General features: G+C 38.2%; 1 protein-coding gene across 1 annotated transcript in view; it reads left to right on the forward strand.

The window, feature by feature from the left end:
• The window catches only part of CTNNBIP1 (catenin beta interacting protein 1), a 34,264-nt gene that overhangs the window by 2,413 nt on the left and 17,864 nt on the right, over nucleotides 1-13,987 (forward strand). Inside the window, exon 2 of the mRNA XM_032201542.1 lies at nucleotides 13,726-13,816. The gene's annotated coding sequence lies outside the window, so the exon portion shown is untranslated. The remainder of the gene's footprint in view (nucleotides 1-13,725; nucleotides 13,817-13,987) is intronic.

The raw sequence follows: 13,987 nt of genomic DNA on the forward strand, positions 1-13,987 counted from the left end.
ACAAGCAAATAAACCTAACAACTGCATGTATTTGGTAAGGTGTGACTAACATTCATGATTGATGATTTGCTTAGGAAACTACTTGTGTAAAGAAATCTATTAGTGTAATACGATTTTTTTTCTCTCCAGAATGTTTATCAATAACTAATGTGTACACTTGTCATTTTTAATAAATATTTCAGTTTGTAAGTTTGTTGTTAACTACAAAGCATCCTGAGCATCTGACCTAGTTTTAGGTGTCAAAAACGCACCAAAGTGGAGTGTGTACGGAGAAACAAGAGGCTTTTGGAAGCTGCTGTTGAATATGCATGGAGAAACTTCCAGTAGTTTTTTCAAAAAGAAAGGATTAGGTATCTTCAGAAATATTTCCATGCATGTGGATGCAAAGCTGCATTTCCTTTTATTGCAAGCTGTCATCAGATTGGATTTCCTGCTGAAATGCAGCAAAGGTAGTAGCAGCTGTCATAGCTATACAAGTGCCCTTGTGTACATAATGCTGAAGTGATTGGACCTGATGTTAGTGTTTCTAATTGTAAAAATTGTAATCCCAAGAAATATGCCAAATATTTACATTACGGGAGTTGCCCAAAGTGTATAGCAAGAGGGTGGTTATAGTTCAGTTTGCAGATAGTGAGAGTAAATGACTTTCTGCTAGGTTTCCAGATATTTTAACAGGGATGATGCAGCCAGTCAATCATGTTCTTTATTTAAACTATTACTGTTCAAAATGGTACTTCAGAAATGGTGTGGTTGGATATTCAGCCAAAAATAAATTTTCATTTGTAACAAACATGTCAAGAACAGCGAAGAAATCATAGCACATAACAGTTTTGATTGAGCCCTCTTTAAAAAGCAGTTAGTCCTGTATATTTTTCCAATAGATTAACTAAAATCCATCATACCTTGTAAGATTCTTTCTGAAGTTATGTCTGTAAATATTTTTTGTCTTCTGTGTTATGTGCAGTTTCTGCTTAGATGGTTTAATTCTTATTTATGATGCCTTTTTATAAATTTTAGTTTGAAATAACTCTTTGTATCACAGGTATTAGAGTTTTTTTTAGTTTGAGTGTTCTGATTTGCTGCAAAATTAATGGTATTCATTAATTTAACTTCAAGAAAGCTCTTGCAAGTATACAAGTAGGCAAATAGTCCCAGAAGATGTTAATATTTTGACGCTGATGCACACAAAAATGTAAATTAGTATAATGAAAGCATTTTGTCACCCACTCCACACCCTAAGAAATGATGGTAGTCTAATGGTCTTGCTTGTAAGTACATGGGAGAAATAATAAATATATGTTTTAAATTTAATAAAAACTTTGTACCAACAAACTTGACTTCATTTAGAAAAAAGCAAAGCATTCTGTTACTGTTCGTGATGATGTTGTAGCTCTAAGAACAGATGGAACTTACAGTTCTTTTTTCCTTTTAAAGAGCCATGGTCTGACCACGAGCTTTTTCAAAAGAAAAAAAAACAAGACCAGAATGAGTAAAACTACAGAAAGTTAATAGGTGAGAAGAAACCGAAGATCAGAAAAATAACTGAAAATCTTCAATTGATGATTGAAAAAGGAGAATACTCTTCTAGCTGTGGGCTTTATTTTCAGACTCAATGTTGGGGAAACATTACGTAACCGTACTCCTTAAAATGAGGAAGGGGAATTGCTGGTTTCTGCTCACTCTTGTTGATTTGATAGAACATTACAGTGTTTATACACAGTTTGTGTCTGTGAATAAAGGAGGTGTAATTTTACTTTTCTTCTCCAGTGTTTTTGGGGTTTTACAGAATATCAAATCCACAAGCGTATTTTTTGTTGGTAATTGTGATTTTTTTTGTGTGTTGTTCTGCTATTTTAGCATTAAAACAAAGAAATGAACAAACAAAAAAATCATCTGTAGATAAAACGCTGTGGAGGGGGAACCAAAAAATCCTACTTGGACTTGTGGAACTCCTGTGACTGACTTGTAGCAACTATTTATTGATCAGGGAACAGAAATGCAGCCAATAGTTTTGTATAACACTACACTTGACTCAGGATGTTCTATTTCCTGCAAATACTTAGACCAAACATTTATCTGCTTTTTAGAATGACTGTTTTCTCAATATATTATGAGGATAACTAGCAAATATGGAAGCAACTGAAGTAATCAGCTCTGCTTATGACCATGACCAAGCTCTGAAACTTTCTGACTCAGTTTATCCTTCTGTAAAAATGAGTTGACTAAGTCGCAAGAATGTTGTGATGTTTAATTAAGTGTAATTGTTTTGCCTGTGAACTCATCCAGGTCTTGATTCAGTGCACACTGAAGTCAGTGAGGAGCTTTTAATTAATTTCATTGAGCTTTAAGTAAGCGTACGTGTACAGGCACCCATGCGCTCTTAAAGGAAGCGTGACCTAAATTTTTGCTATAGATGTTCTGTAGAGTGGCAGTGTAAAGGGTGAAACAGTTTCAAGTAAAATTACTGATAAAGGCTTTTTGTAGAAATGAGAAGGGGATAGTGTGGTTCTGCTCACCTCTGGTATCTGTTACCATACTCATTTAAATAGATTCTTAACTCTGTGCTGGATCTTATATGGGATGCTGGTAATTTCATTGTGTCCTGGTGGCTTGCTCAGTCGGTCTGGGGATGCAGTATCAAACTTCAAGATAAACATGGTAACTGAATGTTTATGCAGAAATAATCAGCAATAACACACTTAAAATATAATTAACTTTAAGAGTTGATGCCAAATTGAGAAAAATAGGAGCATTCAAGTCTGCTTAGCTGTTTTTTTTTTTTTTCCAGGAATGTATGTAGATGCCAAATCATACTCGTTGGTTTATATGGAATTCATGAAAGAGTTTGCTTAACTCCAGAGGTCAGAAATGTCTTTTTTTTAAAAAAAAAAAAAAACAAAAAACAAAAACAGAACTGTTATCACTGAAACTTTATTTAGCAGCTCCAGAAGACTGCAAAATAAATCTTTCACAAATCACATAAACCTTTTTGCAACAATTTTATGTTTTACTGCCATGATTTAGTTCACTAACTCTTACAAAAGATATTTTAAACCTTAAGCAAGATTCTGTATGTGTAATAAATAGTGTGTGTGTGAAGAAATACAATTTTGGCACTTTGTTTTTAATATGTCTATTTAATTGTTCTTAGTAGCTGTGATTTTTGACATAGCTGCTACAAGCTCCTTCCTTTGGTTGATGTTAATAAAGATGTGCTGTAATTGCGCTAACAGTTAGGAAAGTGTAGAAATCTGCCTTCAGCTTCAGTAATTCTCTTTTCTCAATCTGCCTTAAATTAGGTGGCTGTTGCATGCAGCATCTTCCTCAGGGAAGCTTTCTGGAGCGGTGTGAGATCTCCTGGTGCTTTTAACCTGCAGAAGAATCTGCCTAGTCTTGAGTGTTGTTGTTAATGGTCTCTGAGCTAACACCTTTTGTTATAATTCGTATATATTGGAGTTTGATTAATCTAAATATGTTTTAATGATGTTCCCATTCTTAGTGGAAGGAGTGACATTCATCCTGTACATGTACTGAACTCTACGTATTTAAGAGATCTTGAAACAATCAGTTTCAAGTATTTATCTTTGTTACTGTCAGTCCTTGAATAAATCAAACCTGCCAGGCAGTTCTGCTGCCAGTTTTCCATGAAGCTCATGTCTCAGGTTGGTTGCCTTTAACATGTGAGTGCCCTCGATCGTACCTTAGCCTGTGATTCTTCCAGTTGTTTTGGGACTCTGACACTGGCTGGTCCAGCGCTGACTGGGCCTTCATATAACGCTTAAAGCTCCTGTAGTCAGTATTTACTTCTCTCCAGCCCGTGTGTATGTTAGTAGGGCAGTGCTAACGAGTGATTTCTGCTGTCAAACAATGACCTCATACAGAGTTATTTCACAGTTCAGGGCTAATATAATTACCTTTACATACAAAATTGTGGCCAGGGAGGAAGGAAATTGCATCCCTGTTCCTGAGAAATAGGAAGTCTCTTGAAGGCAAGAGTTCCTTCCTTGTAATTCCTCTTTACCAAAAGCCATAGATAGCAAAACATCTGCAGTGGAATTGGGTTGTAACTAGGAATTTGTATCAAGCTTGTGAACATTAAATCCTCTCTTTAATTGATTAGTTTTTATAATTTTTTTTTCTTTCTCTCTGTTGATGTAAAGAGAGTAACAAAAATCCTTTTGTTTTGCTTTTTTAATAGATCCTTCAGGAAGTAGGCGAACTGGTATACTTCTGTAGATGTGATTAGAACAGCCAGTTAGACCAACTTATCGAACATTACCAAGAAACTTCTCAATGAATATTCTTTTATGAAGGTCATAGGAGCAAGAAGGGTCTCTTGCCCATATCATCCATTAATAAAGATACTACCAGATCACCGAGGAGACAGGTTCTGTGCTGGGGTCAGTGGAAAACAGGTGGATCAGAAACATATCTGTATTAGACAAATAGCCATTAAGTCTTAGTTTGAGCAAGAAGTATTAATGAAATACTGCTCCAAAGGGTTTGAAAACCAGAACTATGTAGGTTCAAAACTGAAAGCACTTGACTTCTTTGCTTATGCAGAGCATCCATGCAGAAAGGGATGCAAAAGGGTTATGGTGTTCATTTTTTTTTCTCTGAAGGGGCAAGATAAGTTGGTGTTGTAAGGGGTTTATTTGTCGCTCGTTTACAGCAAATGTTATTGATGTGTGAGGCCAGAACAATATTACATGCTGTTATAGCCAATGGTTAGGCAATTTTGGTAGTCAACAGCTATTAATCTGAAAGTGTCCTTGGTCCTAACACTGTACTTTGATAGAGTATTGCAAAACATTAAAATGCTAAATAGCAACCTAATAACAGCTCACGTTTTAATTGCTTACAAAAAATCTGGTTAGCCATAATCTCTCGACTATAAAAGAGCTGTAGGTATTTTCAGTGTTAAATGCATATGATCTGGCATTAATGGTGTTCAGATGTCAGTACAAATTACAGGGCACCATAAGTCATGTTTTAAATTGAAAGCTATCCCTAATATGCTAGGCATCTGTAGAAAGACAGTATGCTGATGAGTACCAAAGTACTGCCTATAAATATAATGGTGCTTCAGCAAGTGGGATAGTGGGGAGAAATCCTTGCAGTAGGCATTGCTCATGATGTCTGCCATTTCTGGTTAAATATAACAGTGCCGTGTGCTTAAGCTGCTGCGAAGTTGGTTGCTAGACCACAGGCAGCTTGACTCCAAACGTGGTACTTCTATTTTAGGGGGGGGGCATGCGTGTAAATCAAAATTAAATGTTATTGTTAGTTTAACTGCTTGCAGATACTTCCTGGCATTCCGCGTGTTCTGGTTTTAGACTGTTCTGTATGGGTTTGTGATCTGTTAGCAGTGTCACTTGCCTTTTTGCTAACAAAGATTGAGGCTGCAAATTTTTGCACTAGCCAGAGGTTAACAGAGCAGTTTAATTTAAAAATCCGAACGCAAATACAGTATTGAAGCTGGCTGGAAACATAGCAGATGCTGAAGTGTTTTTCCATTAGTGCTGCCTGGTAGTTCTGAATGTGTGATTGTTCATGCGTTTCATGTTCCATTTCAAGCCACTTGAGAATTACTGAGGAATTCAGAAAAAACATCCTACCTAGGGCATTTATACCTACTTGCATCAATTTTGACATTGTATTTCATTGCATGGAAGTACAATGTAGGCACAGTAGGCTTTTTTTTAGGGTCATTAGGAAGACTGGACCAATTTCTTGCTTCTCCAGTCGACTAATTGTTTATTAGTGTTTATAGTGTAAGGTCTTTATGCCCTATGAATTAAGCTGTTTTTTTTTTTTTGTAGCCTGTTGAGTTTGGTTTTCTGTAATATTAATGGCAGTCTCCAGGAAAACCCAGTTTTGCAGGTAATGAATGATCTGTAAGTCTTCAGAAGTTTGCAGGTTCAGTGTTACGACTTCTTGCAGAGCTTCTTTGAAAGCATGACTTCGGTCATAAAGCTGAGTTTACAAGAAGATGATGTGACCACAGTTGCTGGCCTTGATCTTCTTTGTGCATGTTGTGTATTGCCCCTTGGGTCAGTTCCTGAAATGAACATGGGATAGACATGCTGCAAGAGTCTGTCATTGGTGACCATAATTAATAGCCCAAAATTATGGTACTTCATTGAGGGAGATGTTGTATGGATATGTATGTATGATGTGTGCAGCATGCCAACTATGTAAAATGGGAGAGAGATACGGAAAATAATTTGATTCTTGTAGGGTATTGATAAAATTATGGTGCTCATTTTTTTCACTAGTTTGATTCAAGTTAAAATCCAGCTACGCAAATAAAGCTAGTTTCTTTAAAACAAAAGAGGCACCCCGAGTTGTTTCATATGTTTACATGCTGGAAGCTTGGTTTTTTGTTTCCCAAAAGCTAGAATATTTAGAATATTTAGAATTTACGAAGAGATCCGTAGAAAGCATTGTTTTGTCTTGAGGCACGTGTGACACTTGTTTTACAACCCTAATTCTTTTGTGAGAGATACCTGGTAGTTAAAATTATTGGCTATCTATCATTATGACCTAATTTCCTGTTTAGAAGATTTGTAGCTTTGTTATAAATAGGTGCGTGAGCCTCTGTGAAAAGTGCTGGCGATCGGGACAAGAGCGGCGCTCTTCGTTTCAGCTGTTGAAGATCATCTTGACTGAAGTAAAGTATTGTAATATTTCTGTAGTTGTTTCTTTGGCTTGGGATAAAATTTGAGGATCAACTGCTGAAGCTAAGTTTTGTGACTTTTAAAAGATTTTTTTTGACATTCCTTTTTGAAGTGTGAATACATATGTGAAATTAAAGTCTTATTTACAGTTGTGTTGATGTTGCTACGTTTAATTTCAGAGGCTTCAAGCTGACTGACGTGAACTGCCTAGAAATCTGTACTGCCTCTTTTAACTATAGGAGGCATGATAGATGTCTTCTGTTTTATAGCTTGCTGCTGTGGTACACCAAAAAAAAATATAAACCTAGTTTGTGTGTGCCTGAAGGTCAGGAGACAAGCATCATTTTCATAAAAATTGTGATTATAAAGCTAGGATTGTAGCTTGAGCGTTGGTGTAAGAACTGCTTTATTAAATTGGGGAGCTTTTCTGAATGCACTTCATTACCACTATTGAAGTGCTTTCTAAAGCTCTGGAGGGTGATCCAGCACTGGGGGAAGAAGGAAAAAAAAACACAACTGCCTGTTTTTGTAGTTTTTCATGTCTAAGTGGCAGTGGTTTGGGTTGTTTCCCATCCCTCTTGAAGAGGGAGGACTGTACTGTTGTGTTCAAAATTTAAATGTAATGTTTACAAGATGTGAACCTACCACTGGAGTTCCTGCTGACTAAAAAATTGGGACTAAATGGAGCAAATTGACTAAAATCTGGGATTCAGATTCAATAATCGTACAGAACATTATACTTAACATAAAACAATAAGATGAAAAATGCACGTTAAATATTTCAGTTCTTACTGTTCACCTATAAATAGGTAGCTGTTATGAATTCTCCATTGTCATGTCCCTCTGGAGATGGGAATTAATCCAGCTTCCAGCTGCCTGTGACTGAAGGTCATGAGTCAGATTGAATTAGAGGAAAATTTGCAGCAGGATTTTGCAGACTCTGGTTCCTGACTTCAGGTTTTAGGCTCCAGCTTGGAAGGTTTTTAGGGCTCAAGCTGTTCTCTGAGAAATGTCATTTGAAAATTAACAAGGCTTAAAGGTGCAGCGTCCCCTTGCTCTTACAAGTTTCCCAGTATGACCATATTTTAACCACTGAAGTACTCAATAGTACAGCTGTGGAGGCTAATAGCTTAACCTTGGATAATGATATCACAGAGTTAAAGGGACCTCTTCACGCTGGCTGTTAACTCAATTTGTGTAGTGCAAATGAAAGCTGCAGTGGTCGGTCTTATTCACCCTAACTTCTTATCTGAGCTTTTATAATCCTATCCCATTAATTGAGGTTTTTAGCTGCCTTGAACAGAACCTGCCAGATTCAAGAAAAAAAAACCCTAGCTCCTATTGGATTTCCTTTGGCTATAACTAGAAATGATATAATGCATTAAAGGGGTAGTCTGCTGTAACCTACATTTGAAAAAGCTCGCCAGGTGGCTGCAGTAAGTACCCAAAATTATTAAGACTGAATATGTAAAACATTACTAACATTTACTGACAGTTTACTGCCTTTTTTCCCCTCAATTTAGGCTGTGCAAAGTGCTTCATTTCACCTTTTTTCCAATACCAGTAAAATGGCGATGTTCAGAATGTCAGCAGTAGGAGATCTCCAGTGGTGGGGGAAATACAGAACTGGAAGGAACAAAAGCTCACATTGCTTTTTGTTGCATAAAAAAAGCATGCCTTTAAAACGAAGTGAGGTGCTTAAATAGCTCGATTTATGCAAAATTTACCAACGTTCTTTTTTTTTTTTCTTTTTTACATCTTTTTTTGTTGTGTTATGAAATTGTCTTAGGTTCTTTTTCTTTTTTTTTTTTAAAGGGTGGGGGCGTCGGTAATTTAGAAACTCTTTATTTTAAACCCTTCTGTGGTGTTGCCCAGCAAAAAAACCCTTCCAGGTTTTGAATTCATAAGAGTGTAGGTGGAAGTGAGGGAAATACAGTTATAAATGTGTGATTTCCAATTGCTGCATGCTGGAATCCTCCTTTACTGAAGGAGCTTGGTGAAAGCACTCCTTGCCAGCAAGCTTCAGTTTCCTTAGGAGCTGTTTCCATCTGTTCATAAAACAGAGCTGTTAAACTGAGTTTGTGTTCACATTTCTTCTGTCTACATTTTTTAAGTAGTGAAAATGGGGTATTTGATGTTCTAAATCAGGCTAGGAAAATAAAGGGGGCTTGCCTACCTGGAAAGGTTGTATTTTTTCACTTCATACTGGACTCGTGTGCAGGGTAGTAATTGAAGGGACACTTGAAGGTGCTCTTTTCATTCACTTTTGTGACAGATTTTCCTGTCATGATGGACATTTCAACTAACAATGTGGAAAGGTAGGCGAGCATCGTTTCCATTAGCAGAAAAGTTAAAAAAACAAAAACTGAATCCTCTTCTACCTTGGCAGCATTCTTGTGAAATAGCCCAACTGTTTTCAGGCGTACGTGCATCTGCTTCCAAAATGTCCATTTTACTCTCATCCCTAGCTTGCTGCCTTGCTAGAAAGTGCAACTTCTTGCATGAAGAAGGTGATATTTGCTCTTTGTTTTGCACAGGGGACAGCATTGCACACAGTTTTTCCACTACCAGACAGATTGGTTTGGTAGGCAGGCAAACGGGGACTGGAGCAGGGATGTCAGACGTGCTTGGCTCTGCCCAGTCCACATGTTGGGCCTTGCAAAGCAGCAAGCATTCCTGTGATCCTCGCCCAGCCCTTCTGCAGGCAGAGCGAGGAATGAAGTGCTGAAGAACAGGGCAGCTTTTCCACTTGCTTACTGACCCCGCGTTTACTGCTCAAGGAGGGAAACAACATTTTTAAACCCAAATTTACGTTTCGGTAAAGCTGGGCTGGCAGCTTTGGCTGTAATATACGGATCCTCCTCATTTATTATTCTGTCTTGTGAATCATATTAATAATACATGAGGCCCAAGTTTTGTTCCCTATGTGTGCCAAACAAGGAAAAATTAGGTGACCCATTTATGTCTGTTTTGCAGTGTTGGATGCAGCAGGACAAACTTGTAGGATCTGGTCTTTTAACGCAGTTTAGTGAAAGACACAATTACTTCAGGGAAAAAAAAAGAAAAGCTATGCTTTTGAAATGCACGGTTGAGTCTTTTTCATGAGAGAGGCATTAAATAATGTCACTGGGAAGTAAAACCGTGCTTGGCTGCAAGATAGACGAGGTCTTGGGAGCCCAAAGCATTCCTGTTGACCTTGCGAAACTCTTACCCGTACCTGGAGAGACCAGTTCCAGCCGTGATAGAACAGGGCATCCTGTATGGCTTCACCAGCGCTTGGTACCTCTTCCTTCAGCACTAGTAATTCAGGTATGATCACTGGGAATTCGACAGTACTCAGAAATACCAGCAGTGCTTTGCTTTGACCAAGAAATATCAATGGATATGTGACTAGGATTCTGAATATCCTGGGTTCTACGTCTTTATTCGCAAAAAGTTCACACAGAAATTGTTATTAATTCAGTTAAATCTTTCTTTTTTTAACTGGGAGATGACAACTCTGTTTATTTTTAGATTCAAATTCTTCTAGACCCGTATCCCATTTGTTCTGTTGAACGAGCAGCCTTCCAGTGTTCTGTTAATGCTATGGAAATCCCTTCAGCATGTAACTGTTGGTATTTTTCTGTCTCCCTGTTTTGTGTTTTTTTTTTTTTTTTTTTTCTGAGAAGAATCAAAATGTTGTGGGATTGTTTCTCGTATGCAACATAACGTATTTGACAAGAATAGGAAAACATATTAATTCTGTGTTCGTCCTATTACAGTAGGATTCAGTGGTTCTTTGATAACAGTTTGGTTTATAGGACATGCCAAACTAGTTGCTGTTTGGTTTTCCTCTTTGTTGTTGAGTGCCAGCATCCTTCACTCAGCATGCTGTGTCCTGGTGCCTGTTCCATTTCCTTAAGCTGTTGTAATTCAGTGACATACATATTTTAAACCATGTTTCTTTTTGATTATTATGCCTTATGTTTTAGCTTAAAAACTCATTTATCTCTCTGGTTGGGGCAGCATCGTGAGTTAAGTGGTAGAGCCTAAGGCTTCCACCTCTTTCCAGCTCCCGTGTGGACTACTCTGAACTTGTAAACATTGGTTCACTGCTGGTAAGACTTTTGTATGTTAAAAAATACTCTGACCCAAGCGTACAGCATTGTAAGGAAGCAGAATTATTTAGGAGAGAAGGACAAGCATGGAATGAAACTGGAGACCATGTGTAGTAAAGTTACTTTATTTCCGTGGTAAAGGACCTTGCATGGTTTTATTTGTTCTGAAGTCTTTGCCTGGGAGTGTAAGCCCATTGGGGCTGGGAGAATTTTGATTTTAAGTCTGAGAAATGGTTTTATGATCTTGTATTCCAGTGACACCTTAAATGGAAGGTGTTTGGTTATGCTTTCTCATGCTTGTGGGAGTGCACTGTGTATAGCTGGGCTTCAGCAGGATCTTGCAACCAGGAGAAAATCTGCATCCTACTTTCCATGGTGTAAGTGCTGATCGGTGTGACCAGCCCAAGCAGCTGTTTTTAGTACCTGTTCAGTTGTTGAGAGGCTTGTGTGACGATCAAGTGATGCCAACCTCCCTATGTCCTGCAGCATTCACAAGCTGCACGAAGCAGCTACCAGTTGTGTAGGCAGAGGGACAAAAAATTCAGCAGAAGCAAAATCAGCAATGACTGCAGGAGTGGAAGGTGGGTACAGGTGAGCAAAGAATTAGAGATGGTAAATTTCCACGAGCCAAAGAATTAAACAGAGCTGAAAAGTGCTGCAGGGATGGATTGCTGTGTTAGCACACAGGTCCGTTGGGGCTTTCAAGGCTGTGAGCATAACTCATCCTGGTGATGATTCAGCTGTCCTTCAGCTGTCTTGCTAAACTCTTTCTCATATTTTGCACTTCTTCCCTCCCACCCCTAAAATACACAGTTGCGAAATATTTTTAGATCCTATTTCTTAGGGTTCGTTAGGGATGAACGTGGAAGTGTTGATGTATAATGGAAAGCGCTGGACGTGTGAGCTGGTGGTTGTCATAGCTGGGATCAAGGTGGCTGGACGTGTGACTTTGGACTGGTCACCAGGCCTTTTCTTTTGTCCTCACACCTTTAAGAAAAAGTAATGAAACCTGATTTATATAATTTATTCCAGGCATTTGGAAGCCTTTAGCAGTAAATGCGTGCGTTATTCAGAGGATTTGCACTGTAGTTTAGCAGAGAATTTTTCAAGGTACAGTGTGCAAGCTCGATGGTCTATTTATTTATTTGCTGTGATGAAGGTGAGGTGAGTTCATCTGGGAGCAACTGTGTGGATCTGACAGAGGCAGCATGTTTTTAGTGCTGCTGCTGACTTGGAAAGGGGCTGTTGTTTGAAAATAAGACTATCTGCAGTTTAAGCTTTCTAGCTGGTCATGAAAATGACATGTAGAGTATGTTTCAGTTCTCAGCTGAATTCCCCTGAATTTATAGGGTCAGGAAAACATTTGATCTTTCTCTCTTAATTTGTGTTTGGTGTTAAATATAACATAAATGCATAATGACTATTCTTAGCAATTTAGGGGAGGATTGGGAATTCTGATGGTAGCCATAAATACGCTGTAACTGTCAGTAGGACGTAAATGCATCTCAGAAGTGGTTAGTACCTGTGTGCTGATCTTCTCCTTTAGGAAGGAGCTCTCAGGTGTGTGGTGAGTATTTGTACAGTCTGTGTGGGTTCTTTGAGGTCTACAGAAATGAGAGCAGCAATTAGATCCTATAAATGTCCTGTTGTCGGTGCTGTAGATAATCTTTCCTGGGACCGCGTTGCATATTTAGAGGGCAAGAACAGTAGGAACTAATTAGTGAGGTATGGCTTAAATAGAGCAGGCAATTTTTCTCCTCCGGAGAAATGAAATTAATTCTTTTAAGCCCAAGATAAAGCTCAGCTGTTGCAGCGTTGCTTAGTAAGGGCCACTGTAGAGAACACATGGGTGAAGTTAGCAGGTACCTCGAATTCAGCCTTTTTTGAATAAATCTGGTGTACAGAATGGTTGAGTAGCCCTAGCTACTCCGTCTTTGTTTCTCTGCTAGTAAAGGTGTCTGCATGGGGTCACTGTGAACAGCCATGAAAGAAACTGGATTTGTCTAGATTTGCCTTCACTTACTGACTTTATTTTAAAACAGAGAGTGTGTTTGATAAGTTTAAAGTGGTTTGATAAGTTAATGAATGGTGCAGCTATGCATATATTCCCTAATCAGAAACTTAATTAAGTATAGCAGCTTATGGTAATTATTACATAGTTCTAGCTGTGATGCTGTCCTAAGTAGCAGGCCCTTACTGTTTCATTGCACGTAAGAGGACCTGAACTACCACTTCATTTGTGAGCTTGAACAGCTTGTCTTACAGACTAATGTGATGGCAGTAGGAGTTGTAAACTCTTACCAAGCCGATGTGCCCAGTGTAAGTTGTGAAATATGTTCAGAAATATGTCACGAGTCTAAAATAACACATGTAACTGTTCGACGTTGGGGACTGAACAGTGGGGTTGGTCTGAAACGTTCTGAGCAAAAGAATTTTATAGCCCAGCATTTAATTGCCAGTCTTTGTAATTGCTATATTCACATAACATATGCATAGCTGAAAACAATAATTTTGGTCAAAGTCGCCATGCTTTCCATTTCTCCCTAGTTTTCCTCAAATCTTTGGTAAGCTACGCCTGTTTTTTTTTAATCTAGAAGAAATTACATGTCCTTTCTTTTATTGGCTTTTACAGGGAGCTGGGGTTTATGCTGAAAGCTTCTTAAAGAATGCAAAGCTGAATGCATTCCATTCTCAAGTGATTGGGAATGTCATTGGTATGGACAGGGTGTAAATCTTGCAGATGTAGAATGGCTTGACCTTTAAGAAAACTTATTCTTTAAGAATAAAAAGGATCTACAAACTCCAGACTAGCCTACACTTTTATGAATTTTGGCTAGACCAGGATATAAAGCAGACTGTGATTCAAAACATACTGAAGGTTTTTTTTTTTTCCTCTGGTTCTCGGCTTTGTATATTTATGTAATGCTTTGCTCATTTTCTTTTCACAGGGCAGTTTCCCCATCCTGTTTTTTCCAAATCTGACCGTTAATTGGGGCTGAACACACGGATTATCTGATCTTCTGTGGTTTTTAGAAGCAGGTATGTTGGCAGGGAAATCTCTTAATATTTTACTTGTTTGGGAGGGGACATGGTGGAGGAGCTTTCTTCATATATGTACCAGAAAGAGTTGTAGGTTTAGGGAAATTCTGTTAAGTAACATTTCATTATGTATAGCATATTAATGTCACTTTCTTGAGAAAGCGAAGTGGC

This window comes from Aythya fuligula, chromosome 21, assembly GCF_009819795.1.
Source record: "Aythya fuligula isolate bAytFul2 chromosome 21, bAytFul2.pri, whole genome shotgun sequence".
In the NCBI taxonomy this organism is placed as follows: domain Eukaryota; kingdom Metazoa; phylum Chordata; class Aves; order Anseriformes; family Anatidae; genus Aythya; species Aythya fuligula.